Below are 14,873 nucleotides of genomic sequence, written 5' to 3' on the forward strand. Positions count from 1 at the left end.
TCCTTTGTCCCTCAAAGATCCAGGGATGAGAAAACCCAGTGGAGGGCAGAAACTAAGAAGGGGCAGAGACAAATCATGGGGCCAAGAGAGAGACGGAAAAAAAATGGGGTGCCCTGTCCTAGACTCCAGAAATGATCATTTGCCTTCAGAAAATACAGGTTCACTAAATCACCAGCTGATTCTCCAACCCCCAGTTACTTTACACACTGCTTGAGAATTCTGGCTTGGGAGCCTGACTTAGCTTCTAGTTGCCAGGAGCTGAATGACTTATAGGGTTTGGACTCTGGGTGATGGATCTTAGCCTCCTCTTAGCTTCTTTGAAGTCAATTTAGAATCTTGGATCTCCTTTCAACTATGTGCTCTCACACAAATCACTTCTCTGATTTCTCCAAGTACAAAGTAGAATCATAATACATACCTCGCAGGGCAGTAGTGAGTATTAAATAAAGTTTTATGAAATAAAGAACTCTGCCTGGTCCCTAAGAAAGTCACACTTTTGGGAGGTAGGGTGGGAGGGAGACTCAAGAGGGACAGGATATATGTATTCACATAGCTGATTCACATTGTGTACAGCAGAAACTAACACAACATTGTAAAGCAATTATGCTCCAATAAGTAATTTTTTTTTTTTAAAAAAAAGGTCACTCTTTAAATGACAGCTAATACTACATATTTTGGATAGTTTTTACAAGTGATAACAAAAATAACTAATCACTTTCTATAGCTTTTGATTTCAGTGAGTAATTTTTTAACCCTTTACACATAAAGCTACAATTAAGCATGACGTGAATTCCAACTGTGTGATCTTGAACAATTTACCTAACCTCTCTAAGCCTCTTATCTTATCTGTGTTGTTGCTGTTGTTTAGTCACTAAATTGTGTTTGACTCTTTTGTGGCCCCATGGATTGTAGCCCACCAGGCGTCAACAACAACCTTGTCTGTAAGGAAGGTTAATAATAGAAAGGTTTTACAGAATTGATATGACAATTGAGTTAGTTACTCTTTGTAATGTGCTTAGACCTATGCCTGGCATACAATTTAATGTGATATAGATGCTTGTTTAGCTAAATAAAATCACTTTTTGCAATTATCCAGGATGCAGACTAGCCACCTCACCTTCTCTCATCTTTGCTTTATTTCCCTGATCTTCAGTGCTTGACCCACAGAGTGATCAGAGACAAGGAGAAGAAGGTAAATTCAAAGGAGTTCCTTCTGCCTTTCACATTGGAGCCAGCAAAGTTTAAAATATCACAGACAGAAGCCAAAAAAATGCCCCCTAGGCCTTACTAGGTAGCAGATTTTGTGGTTTCATTGTAGTTTGAGGCTCAGTCTCTCACTGACAGACACATATTTTAAAGTGTTAACTTTCAGAAGATGCTCCACCTTTCCAGTGACTAAAACATGTGCATTTGGCCTTCCCAGGTGGCGGCACAGTGGTAAAGAATCCACCACCTGCCAATGTAGGAGATGCAGGAGATTCAGATTCCATTGCTGGGTTGGGAAGATGCCCTGGAGAAGGAAATGGTAACACAGTATTCTTGCCCTGGAAATTCCATGGGTGGAAGAACCTGGCAGGCTACAGTCCATGTGGTCACAAAGAGTCGAATACGACTGATAGGACAAACACAAAGTATTTGCATTCACTTCCCCAGGTCCTTCCCTTCCTCGCACTGAGGTATTTGAGAAGACAAATCAATAATCATGATGCTTCTTTTCATGAATGCAGATGCAGAACCCAGAGAATCAGTTTCAGGGATGTGCTGGACTGTTCTGTGTTAAACTTGGGCAGGAAGCTATGTTTCTCATAATGCCTTTCCCTGTGTGATTCTGGGTTTGAGTAAGGCAAAAGTGAATCTGCATGAGCTTTGGGAGGCAGAAGTGAAGCCACCATGCTCTGAAGATCACTGTAGGTCAAAGGCTGTGAGAGATAGACACAAAGGTGCCAGTAGATTCCAGCACCTCGCTCTTGTCCTTTGCTCTTCCTCATTGTGTAGCCAGTACTCCCTCCTGACCGCCAGCCCCGCTGACCAAGAGCAGCCTCAGGCCTACAATCAGATGCTTCACGTGAACTCACAGAGGCCACAGAGAATCTGACTTCTGCACCAGTGCTCCCACCCGGTCTTACTCCAGCAGCTAGAGGCACTTGGCTTCCAGACTCCCTTGCAAGCTCTGACTCATTCAGCCCAGCCAGGCTGCTTAACGACTGTTGTCTTGTCCTCCAACAAGCCTTTTCGGACTTTTACATCCCTAGCTCCTTCCCCAGTTGTGTAAGGCCTCATCCTTACAATAAATTTCTTCTTCCCGAATACAGTGGCTCTACTTTCCTAGCTGAATCTTGACTGATACAAGAAATATTTCCTCTGACCATAGAGAGGCCATGGGACCTATCCCTCCTTCCCGTTGGAGACCCTCCACGCTGGTGCCCCACTGTGTGTCCACCAGAATAAGAGCTTTTGACCCTTGGACAGTAATTACTATTTTCATCTGTTCAGCCCTGTACCACGCAACATTAAGAAAGAGATAGTGTTTAGCCTAAACGAATGCACATCTACTTGTGGAGATCCAATGCACATCAAGAAACTATCCCGAGGGACTTCTCTGTTAAGTGGTTAAGAATTCATCTTGCAGAGCAGGGGACACAAGTTCTGTCCCTGGTTGGGGAATTAAGATCCCATATGCTAAGGGGCAACTAAGCCTGCCAGCTGCAACTGTTAAGCCTGCAGCTCTAGAGCCTGCAAGCCATAACTAGAGAGAAGCATGCTTGCCACAAGCAAGAACCTGTGCAGCAAAACTAAGACCTGTTGCAGCCAAATAAATAAACAAATATTAAAAAGAAATGAAAAGAGGGACTTCCCTGGTGGTTCAGTGGATAAGATTCTGTGCTTCCACTGCAGGGGGCCCAGGTTCGATCCCTGGTCTGGGAACTAAGATCCCACATGCTGCATGGTGCAACCTAAATAAATAAAAATACTTAAAAAAAGAAAGAAAGAAATGAAAAGAAACTACATTGAGTAGTAAACCAGGGTCCTGCTCTCCAAGAAGGGCACAGGATAGTCCATTAGAGTAGAGGAAATGATTAGAAATTTTCTTGATCCTCATTTTATCTCATTCTTTTCATTTCTATCTCCAGGTATGTTTTATAGAGTACAAAATATAAATATGTATATTTATACATGAGCATGTACCAATTTTGTTAATTAATTACTTTACTTGTTTTCAGCTGTGCTGGGTCTTCACTGCTGCTCAGGCTTTTCTCTAGTTGTGGCAGGCAGGGGTCACTCTCTAGGTGCCGTGCACAGGCTTCTCACGTTGCAGAGCATGTGCTCTAGACACAGGCTCAGTAGTTGTGGGACACAGGCTTAGCTGCTCAGAGGCATGCAGGATCTTTCCAGATCAGGGATCGAGCCCTTCTCTCCTGCATTGTTGGGCAGATTCTTTACCACTGAGCCACCAGGGAAGCCCGTGTGTATGTGCATGCTCATCACTCAGTCGTGTCTGACTCTGTAACCCCGTGGACCATAGCCCACCAGGCTCCTCTGTCCATGGAATTTTCCAGGCAAGAATACTGGAGTGGGTTGCCATTTCCAGGGGCTCTTCCTGACCCAGAAATTGAACCTTTGTCCCCTGCATTGGCAGATGGATTCTTTACCACTGAGTCACCTGGGAAGCCCAGGAAAGACCACACCAATGGTTTTATTTTTACTGATAGGAACATGTGAGTGGAAAAATTGGGCTCATCCTTTTAGGCATGGGGTAAACTTTAAATCTTTAAAATTTTATAACTGATCCTTATTTTATTCATTTCTTTATACCTTGGAGAAGGCAATGGCAACCCACTCCAGTACTCTTGCCTGGAAAATCCCATGGGAGGAGCCTGGTAGGCTGCAGTCCATGGGGTCACTAAGAGTCAGACACGACTGAGCAGCTTCACTTTCACCTTTCACTTGCCTGCATTGGAGAAGGAAATGGCAACCCACTCCAGTGTTCTTGCCTGGAGAATCCCAGGGATGGGGGAGCCTGGTGGGCTGCAGTCTGTGGGGTCGCACAGAGTCGGACATGACTGAAGTGACTTAGCAGCAGCAGGAGCTCAGAGGAGGGAGATTCCACTGTGCTCTGGAGATGAGGATTTCAGCTGGTGGCCACACCTGTCTGACATCACTTCTTACTGCTGCCCCTCAAAAGGCTGCTCCTCCTCCACTGCCCACTCACCCACACCTTGGGGCTTCTTCACTGGTTGCTCCCCCATTCACAAATGCCACTGCCCCAGACCTTCCCTGGCTGGCTCCATTGTATCATCCAGCTCCTGTTCTATCCATGTTGTATGTCCTTAGTTGTTTGTTTGGAAATTCCTGGAATTCAGGAGCTTCCTCTCTTCTGTTTCTAGTTGTATCTCAGTATTTAATGAATTGTGTCTAGCATATTATAGATGCTCAATAAATACTGGTTGAAGGAAACAAGGAGAAAAAGGGAGGAGGAAAAGGTGTATGGAAGGACCCCACACACAAAGGGAGAATAGACACCTTCCCCCTAGCATCACAGCTCTTTTTCCTCCTGCTAATAGGACTCTTTGCGGGGAAACTGTGCCGTCCAAAGGCAGGGATCATAGGCCTGCTGCTTTTGTTTCTGCTCTGAAATTGTGGTATCTGCTGTTTCACAGTGAGCAGGTGGCTTACTCCCCCAAGGGGTGGTTCTCATTGCAACCCAGGTTTCAGGCAGTACCTGAGTCAGCACAGAGTCAAAGCTCAGAAGCCTTTCCAGCCCAGACCAGCCGCTGATGCTGGCTCCCTGCCCCAGGGGGAAGCGAATTTCTGTTGATTCCAATTGGTGTCGCTTTTTTGTTTCCTTGTGCAATTTCAGCATCTTGGCTGCACAACTTACTCTAATGTTCAGATCTCTGGGTCCTTGAATTCTGACAGTATGTTCCTGTCTCTCCTCACCATCATGTTCGAGTGCCAGCTTCTGACATCCCAAGTGGGGAGCAAAATGATATCATGCCTAGCTGACCAGACATTTGTACCCTAGATCCCTAGGCTTTAAGTGCAGTACAACATTGGTAGCCATAATGATACATACTTTTTTCTATTCATTTGGCAACCATTATACCAACTTATTCCATCGTTTCAAACTAATTTTCATTCATTTCTTCAACATGTATTTATTGTACTTACTATGTGCAAGGTACTGTTGTAGGCCCTAGAAAGAACTGACCACACTAAAAAAAATCTCTACACTCACAAATATTTAAAACTGGTTTTGTTGCCATCTTTTTATAAAAAGAAAAAAAGAAAAAAAAGAAAAAAGTGGGGACATAATTCATAACAGTAGCAGTGTGTGTCTTCAGATGCTGGTGGGTAGCATCACTGCTCTGGAGTCAAGGAGGTGACCCAGTTCAATCAAACTACCATGTCTGCTGCTGAGTTCCCATAAGCTAATTCCATCCATTTCTGGTTTTATCCAAGACCTGCCTAGAGACAGACCTAGCTGCCTCCCCATGGTCTGATCCCAGGCCCTTTATCTACTGTGTGGGGAGGAGAGGAAGAGTGGGAGACAGACAAATGCAAGGCATTGGAGTCCTCAACCAGGAAGCTCCATGAGAGAAGGCTGTGAGTGTTAACTTATGACATGGAAACATGAAAACTCCAAAAAGTTGGTGGAGGTTTTTGTAAATTATGTGAAGTCTAATAAGCTAAAGTGATGATCTGAGTGGCTCCTGCAGAAGCGAGGATGGGTTGTGCCAAGGGCAGCTCTTTGGGAGGAGGCTAGTCATGCACTCCACGGCCAGAAAAGAAGAGAAATTGAACTGGTCCTAACAAGGTCTCATATCTTTAGCTGTGTTACAAAATTACCCACCCCTTGGTGACATCCTATAGAAACCTCCCTATGTGAGGCTGCTAGAGGAGGGAATCTGATCTCATGTTAAGGGATTTTGGCCAGCTTCAAAGTTGTCACTGATCAATGGACCCAAACTGACATTTGGATCCTCAGAGGAAGCCCTTTTCAGAAGATGAGACCAGAGTCTTCCTAGTCTGAGTGTGTGTGTGTGTGTGTGTGTGTGTGTGCTCTCAGTTGTGTCCAACTCTTTGCCACCCCATGGCCTGTAGCTTGCTAAGCTCCTCTGTCCATGAGATTTTCCACACAAGAATACTGGAGTGGGTTGCCATTTTCTACTCCAGGGGATCTTCCTGACATAGCAATTGAACACATGTCCCTTGTGTCTCCTGCATTGGCAGGCCTATTCTTTACCAACTGTGCCACCTGGAAAGCCCCTCCTAGTCTGAATTAGTGTCCAAATGTGGATCAGAGGCATGCAACCCATGGAAGAAGACATTTCTAGTAATAACTGTAAGAAACCCAAGGGTTGCTTCACTGGATGATTCACACAGTTGTTCAGTTCAGTCGCTCAGTCGTGTCCGAGTCTTTGCGAGCCGATGAATCGTAGCACGCCAGGCCTCCCTGTCCATCACCCACTCCCGGAGTTCACTCAGACTCACGTCCATTGAGTCAGTGATGCCATCCAGCCATCTCATCCTGTCATCCCCTTCTCCTCCTGCCCCCAATCCCTCCCAGCATCAGAGTCTTTTCCAATGAGTCAACTCTTCACATGAGGTGTCCAAAGTACTGGAGTTTCAGCTTTAGCATCATTCCTTCCAGAGAACACCCAGGGCTGATCTCCTTCAGAATGGACTGGTTGGATCTCCTTGCAGTCCAAGGGACTCTCAAGAGTCTTCTCCAACACCACAATTCAAAAGCATCGAATTGATGCTTTTTTTTTGGCACTCAGCCTTCTTCACAGTCCAACTCTCACATTCATACATGACCACAGGAAAAACCATAGCCTTGACTAGACGGACCTTAGTCAGCAAAGTAATGTCTCCGCTTTTGAATATGCTATCTAGGTTGGTCATAACTTTTCTTCCAAGGAGTATGCATCTTTTAATTTCATGGCTGCAATCACCATCTGCAGTGATTTTGGAGCCCCCCAAAATAAAGTCTGACATACAGCTGAGGTTATTTCAATTAATCACTGAAGGTAATGTTATAGTTCATTTTTTTAATGTACTTAGCACAAATGGACAAGTTTGTGCAGCTTAGATGAGCCAAGGACCTTTTTCCAGAGACATTTTAGCACTTGAAAAATTAACACTCCAGTGTCACCTATTCTTAAGAAAGTGCACTTAGTCATTTTGTGTAGGCACAAATTTAAATCCCAAGATACTAGACGTAGATGTAAATCACTTAGCCAAGGAATAGATCCAGCTGGCTGACCACCTGGCATGCACATCTCCATGCAACCTTATAGCTCTTGTGGCTGAAAATGCCTTTCATGGGGGATATTTTATGTTATGATTATATTCTCAAGGTTGAAGAACCCAAAGATTTTGGATTAAATCACTTGCAAACACCACAGTCTTATTGTACAAAACTCATCCCTCTCTGCTTTTTTTTTTTTTTTAAGTTTTCAGTAGGAAACACCACTTAAGTTTCTTGTAGCAGAAAAAAAAAAAAAGAAAATGGAACTAGTCTTTAAACAAAAAGGACGTATGAGCTGATATGAGGAGCAGCTCACTAAATCAAAGGAAGCAGGACTTCCCTGGCCATCCAGTGGTTAAGATTCTGAGCTTCCACTGGCGGCTCAGGTTTGATCCCTGGTCGGGGACCTAAGATTCCACATGCCCACGAGGCACAGCCAAAACGAAACAAAAAGCCTGCTTAAATCAAAGAAAGCTTAGACAACCCTTTCTCTGGCAGGATGCAAATGAAAGTGACCTGGGACCTTAGCAGCCGTTGCTCTTGGCCCTGGAGCATTATCATGAGATGACTCTGCTCCAACTCACTTGTCTATTACAGTCAAGTTTTCAAATACCCAGGAGAGAGAGTTGAACTGACCAACTTGTAGGGCATGTCTAGCTATGTTTAGGAAACAGTGACATGGCCCCTTGGAGACTGGTTGTGAGCTAGAAGCCACTGCAGTTTGTGTCTATTAGATAAAGAGCGACCCTTTCATCCTGCCCCCAATAATGCAGATCCAGAGGAAACTGTAGATAAAGGAAAAAAGAATCAGGCATCTCATGGAAATTTTGATTCTGGCCATTACACAGTTCCCTGCCAACCACTGCTCTCTATTCATCAGGGAGAACTGGCCCTTCCTCCCCTGTTCTCTTCACCCAGCCTCACTCAGAAGCAGGGCTTCTCGTCCCTGTGCCCTTGTTGTCTATTGTAGTAAAACTGGCTCTGACATGGGAGAGCAGAACTTAGGGTTCATATGGCCAGGCAGGCTCTCACACCATCAGAGCGTCCAGCCCTGAAGAAAGTAACTGCATCCTCAGTTACACAAACGCTTTTCTCCCGCATGAGTCAGCATCTGACCTTGATTATCCAAATCTCTCCTGAGGATGATCCACATGAGAAACACAGCAGAAGTCGTCGCCGTGCCTGCTTCTGGGTTCCCTGGAGTGCTGGTTCTAGCAGGAGTGAGGATTGGCATAAAATGTTTCTAAAGCAGCAACCCATACATTGCAGGGTGAACCAAAATATAGCATTGTGCTTGGATCTTTATCTCTCTTTTTGAAAAAATAAGGACTAATAAGTCAGAACAAGGGAGAAATGAGCAAGTTAAAGAATTCACATATAACTTTAAGACTGTGGAGTTCAACGGCAAAATATTAAAATTCAAGATTTTAAAACCAGCACTGCTCACTCAAGTCTTCTGTTCTTGACTATTTTAACATGTTTATCTTGTTTATGGGCTTTCCAGGTGGCACTAGTGGTAAAGAAACTGTGTGCAACACCAGAGACTCAGATTTGATCCCTGGGTTGGGAAGATCTCCTCGAGGAGGACATGGCAACCCACTGCAGTATTCTTGTCTGGAGAATCCCACAGACACAGGAGCTTGGTGAGCTACAGTCCACAGGGTCACAAAGAGGCAGACACTACTGAAGTGACTTAGCATGCACACAGGCATGCTGTTCATATCTGGCCAGAATTATCATTATTATCCTTATTGTCATTTTTAATACCCAAGATGGAGTAAAATTACACCCACGTGCCAGACACTATACTAAATACTTTTAACATACTGTTTCTTTAATAATTTTTATTTATTTTTGGCTGTGGTGGGTCTTCATTGAGCACGTGGGCTTTCTCAAATTGCAGCAAGTAGGGCTACTCTTTGTTCTGGTGTGTGCTCTTCTGGTGTTGTGGAGCACAGTTTCTAGGGCACATGGGCTTTAGTAGTTGTGGCACACGGGTTGAATTGCCCCACAGCATGTGGAATGTTCCCGGACCAGGGATCAAACCCATGTCCCCTGCATTGGCAGGCAGATTCTTAACTGCTGGACCACCAGGGAAGTCCTCAACATATTACCTTATTCCATTCTCTCAGCAGCCCAGTAAGGTGGGTACAATTATTACCCCCATTTTACAGATGAGGAAAGTAAGGCCCAGAGAGGTTAAGAAACTTGCCCCAATGTCCCTCTGCTGATGAGTGATGGAACTTGAATTTGTCTGACTGCAGAACATAATCTCTAGTTTTTTTTTGGCCATGCCTTGTGGCATGGGAGATTTTAGTCCCCCAAACAGGGATCAAACCCATGGCCCCTGCATTGGGAGCATGGAGTCTTAACCACTGAGTTCAGTTCAGTTCAATTGCTCAGTCATGTCCAACTCTTTGCGACCCCATGGACTGCAGCACGCCAGGCCTCCCTGTCCATCACTAACTCCCGGAGTTTACTCAAACTCATGTCCATTGAGTTGGTGATATCATCCAACCATCTCATCCTCTGTCATCCCCTTCTCCTCCTGCCTTCAATCTTTTCCAGCATCAGGGTCTTTTCAAATGAGTCAGCTCTTCACATCAGGTGGCCAAAGTATTGGAGTTTCAGCTTCAGCATCAGTCCTTCCAATGAACATTCAGGACTGATTTCCTTTAGGATGGACTGGTTGGATCTTCTTGCAGTCCAAGGGACTCTGAAGAGAACCACTGAACCACCAAGCAAATCCCAAAACATACCTCTTAACCATTGTAAAATCTTGTCAGTCCAAAGAAAACTGGTCTATTTAACAGTCAGAACATTGATAAGTTTTCAACACTGTCACAAGTGGAGGAAACCACAGGTCTCCCTCAGGCTCTCGTAAAGCTTTGGGGGCTTAAATGTACTGCATTTTTGGCCAAATCTTTAGGGACCCGAAACCAAGCACCGTGGCCCAGGCCACTTGCCTCAGTTGTGTCATAACAGGAGGTCCCAATAAGGAACATGGTGCTGCCTAGCAAACTAACCAGGAGAATTTAGGAGAGACGAAAAGACAGAGGAGATGACCAACCTCCCAGAGTCTCTCTCACTCGAATCCATCTTGGCTGAGAGATGCACGTGCAACAAGGAAGGACCCTGAGTCAGACCATGGGCCAAGAAAGATGACTGGCCAAAGACAACCTGGAAACTAATCGAATTCCCATAAAACCTGAGACTTTGAGCCACACAGTGAATTAGTTCTCCTGTATTCCCTTAACCTGCGGCTCTCTGCCCAGGGCCCTTTCCAATAAAGTCTCTTGCTTTGCAGCACATGTATCTCCTCTGACAATTCATTTCAGAGTGTTAGACAAGAGCCCACTCTTGAGTCCTGAAAGGTATCCCCCTTCCTGTCACAGGAACCTCCAGGCCTTGGAATAAATAGTGGCCTGACAGCCAGGCTCCAAACTAGCCTCTAGTAAACAGACTAGCTTATCGATGGGCAGTGAAGACATCAGACTCCATCGGAACAACCCTGGGAGGATGCTCTGAGCTCTGCCCTATCTATTAGGAGCTGTAAGTTTGTGCAAACAGCCATAAAATTAAACCCACCCAGGGAGGGACATTGATTTCCAATTGGCACAGTTTGCCAGATGCTGTTTGGTCTAAGAATTGCTTGAACTCTACTAGTGACGCCACCTGCCCTTGGCTTTGCAGGGTGTGTTCCCAGCAGGGAAGGCCCCTCCACTCCTACTTGCTGGTGGAACTTCGGCTGAAGGCATGGTGGGCTCCCCATATGTTGCAGGGGAGAGGCCAGCCACGCCCTGGGATGGATTCACCCTCTTATCCAACTCTGGGGCTAAAGCTGCCCCCAAGAGATTACAGACGCTCCCACCCCCAACTAATTAAATAGGTGGCCTCCTGCTGCTAGAAGAGAATGAGGGCGGAAAAACAGCCGGACCTAGAAACCACTGATGCGTGCCTAAGCAGTCTCTAATGGGTCAGGGTGGTTCTATGCCCGAGACCTGGCGTTCTGTAGTCTCTGCTGACTTTGTAGTTTTCAAATTTTATAGCTCATAAGGTGTATCATAGAAGCTTTACATGGTATTTAAAATAATATTGCCTATTAATAAGCACATCTTACAATCATTATTATTATATACCAACCCTTGTGTTAAAACACTGGAATAAACGTAACTATTCAAACATAGTATTTTTTCTCATGGAACAACCTGAAGGTTAGTCTACCACCTTACACACACACACACACACACACACACACACGCAAAGAGGAGGCTTCTGGATTCAAAGCTAAGTGTCTGCCTAAATTACCTAAATCTAAATGTTTATGCAATTATAAGTTTAGATGAAAACTAAAATCATGGTTTGGATTAAGGAAAGAAACCATTTAGAGTTTTTCAGTTCAGCCCTCAAGCAAGTTATTATTAGTTGTTCTGTTTTCCATTCTGTTTTTGCCAAAAATCGTTTAGAAGGAAAGAGGACCTGAGATGCAAAGAGGAAGACAGTTGTAATCATAGGAAATTGGACTAAATTAAAATGATACTAAGTCACAGCACAACTTGGCCTCTTTGCCACCAACTTTTGACATTCTAATTAGGGTAAATGGTTATGCAAATCTAGTCAGTTACTCATTTCTCCCCCAGCCTGAGTGCCTTGTGATTGTTTAAGTGAGGACTGTTGATGGCATAATTAAAGCTCTCCTAAAAATTAATTGGGAGTTGGCGAACAGCCTCCAAAGACGCCCTAATTTGTGGGCAGCCCAGCACAGCTGTCCTTTTGTCCAGCCCACCACCAGGACGCCTCGAATTTCCCCATCACGTATAATAGAATGTGACACTGGAGATGTTCTCAAGCCTCAGTCCACAGGACAGAGTGGAAGACGCAGACTGGCAGGAGCCTGCCACATCCACGGTTGCCTCCCAGGCATGTTCAGCTGAGGAAACACGGTTTCAGGTGACCCCTAATACGGAGCACAGAACGCCTGGGTTTGGGGAACATTTACGAAACAGAATTGGTTGTGATAAATGTGGAAGCTGCATAGTGGGTGCAAAGGGTGGGGAGCAGCAGGGAAGAAGGCCAAGGTTGTAACTATCGTCTTCGCTTTCGCGTATGCTTGAAATTGTCTACAATTGAAAAAAAAATTAATGTGTATATTACTGTTAAATTAATTAAAGAAGGAGGCCATTAGACTCAGGTGGTTTTCATGTCTTAGCTACATAAGCCAACCAAAACCTAAGTTCATGGATGCCCGCCAGGGTAGGAAATCAAAACCTAAGGACAACCAATCCTAAACAGCCAACTAGACTTTCCCATACAATGCCTGAGCTGTAGCCAATTAAATAATTTCCTTGCTCTGCTTCACAGTCTTCTTGATAATAAAGCCTTGCCCCTAGTGTCTGTCAGGGAAATGCTCCTAACCACTTCTGGTTTGGCACTGTCAGATTGGAAGAGATTTTTGCTCAAATGGGGCTTCCCTGGTGGTTCAGATAGTAAAGAATCTGCCTGCAATGCAGGAGACCTTGGTTTGAGCCCTGGGTCAAGAAAATTCTTTGGGGAAGGGAATGGCTACCCACTCTAGTATTCTTGCCTGGGGAATGCCGTGGACAGAGGAGCCTGACGGGCTATAGTCCATGGAGTCAGAAAGAGTCGGACACAATTGAGTAACTGATACTTTCACTTTCTTTCACTTTGCTCAGATAAACTCTTAAAGATACGCCCCAGTGTATCTTTTAATGCTACCAAGAAATAACATCTATCAGGAGGAGGAGGTTCTTAGTAGCAAAAGTCAACTTATGGTTATTCTCTGAAAGAAGAACAGTCAGAGAGTACCTAATCCTTTAACACTAGTCTTAACATTACTTCTTCTCACATTAAACACATTCCCACAGCCCACCTTTAACCCTCCCCAGTTAGGCATTCATGGGCTTAGGCTTTGGTTTGCTTATGTAGCTAAGTTATGGAAGGATGAACAAAGACTGAGAAGAGACCAGGAGAGAAATAGATCCAGTGGAGACACAGAAGAGGGAAACTGGCTGAGAGGGTGAGAAGAGTGAGACCTCCAGATGTCCATCTAGATGATAACTGACAGCTGATTATGAATTAATTCTACATCATTGTTGGGCTGCACCCTGCAGGCTTGTAAGCCCTGTACTGGCCCAGCTTCAAGAAAGCCTGGAGTCAGCAGCAGAGACATCAATGGTTTGGTGGATGGGGGGATCTTGCATGTCTGAAGCAAGGTCCTGGAGTGAAACCCCACTCTGTGCAACTGGTGTTGGACAAGATGGCAGCAGTCTTGGCTCCTGGGGAGAGGGCCAGGGAATTGAGGTCGGGTTGGTTCATTGGTTACTGGGGAAACTAGAAGAAGGGCACACCCCTCATGGCCCTCTTGAGAAGCTAGTAGGTGGAAAAGTTCTGATCTAAAGGTTAGAACAATCACTAGCTGGGATCTGGGTCAAGTATGTAGGAAGGTCAATCACGGGAGCAGGTGCAGGTGAAGCAGGCACTGGCCGAGCAGGGGACGTACAGAGAGCAAGAGACGAGCCATCATAAGTGGTCTGGGTGACCTGACTATACAGTCATAAAAGAAAAAAAAAATACAATCGCATTGACTTTAAAATAACTCAAGTAAATACTCTTAAATTTAAAAAATTAAAAAGTGCCTGATAGTCAAGGGACAAATTCTCTCATGTCTGACAAACTCCCCGGGTCAGCAATGGGATGGACCTATGGTTAAGAATTCACCCACCGATGCAGGGGACACGGGTTCGATGGTTGGTCCAGGAAGGTTCCACATGCCACCACAGGGCAACTAAGCTTGTGCACCATGACTACTGAAGCCCAAGTGCCCTAGAGCCCATGCTCTGCAACAAGAGAAGCCACTGTAATGAGAAGCCCATGCACTGCAACTAGAGAATAGCCCCCTCTTGCCGCAATGAGAGAAAGCCTGCACACAGCAATGAAGACCCAGTGCAGCCCACAAATAAATAATAAATATATTTTTAAAAAATTTGATGGGAGCAGCAGTTTGTAGTTTCATTTCTATGGGTGGAGGTTTTTTTTAAAGAAGGGAGCCCCTCGGATACCAGAATCACAATGCAAGATATTAATAGCTGCAGGCCTAGGAAATCACCAGTCTTCCCCAGGGCAAAATGATGCTTTTTTCTTTTAGGAATATCCATGTCTAGAGTGACAATAATTAATGAGCAATTAAAAAGCCTCCCCAGCCAGGCTGTGTCCAGGATGTCCTAGTTTTGTCAGGAAAACTAGAGAGAACCAGTGTGGACTAATTAATTGGTCTTCAGGTAGTAACTACAGCAAAGGTGTCTTGGGTACCTTGGGAAACCAGAGTCTCCTCTTTCTTGAGAATCAATCAGCTCAAGATTGATGAAGGGCTGCTAAGGTCAGGCTTAGAAACACAAAACCATCTGCCAACTCTCTAGGGCTAGTACCTGCAGTAGAGCAATTTTAGAAGAACAGGTGTTCACTTTTAACTTACCTCTTCTTTTTTGCTGAAATTGTGGTTTTAGCTAGGAAGAGCCTCCAGTTGGTTGATGAAATTCACAAACTGTCTATTGTAACTTAAAATAACCTGGCTCAAAGGTATTGTGATCACCTCGACTGGCTC

The sequence above is a fragment of the Ovis canadensis genome, chromosome 25 (genome assembly GCF_042477335.2).
Source record: "Ovis canadensis isolate MfBH-ARS-UI-01 breed Bighorn chromosome 25, ARS-UI_OviCan_v2, whole genome shotgun sequence".
Taxonomy (NCBI): Eukaryota; Metazoa; Chordata; class Mammalia; order Artiodactyla; family Bovidae; genus Ovis; species Ovis canadensis.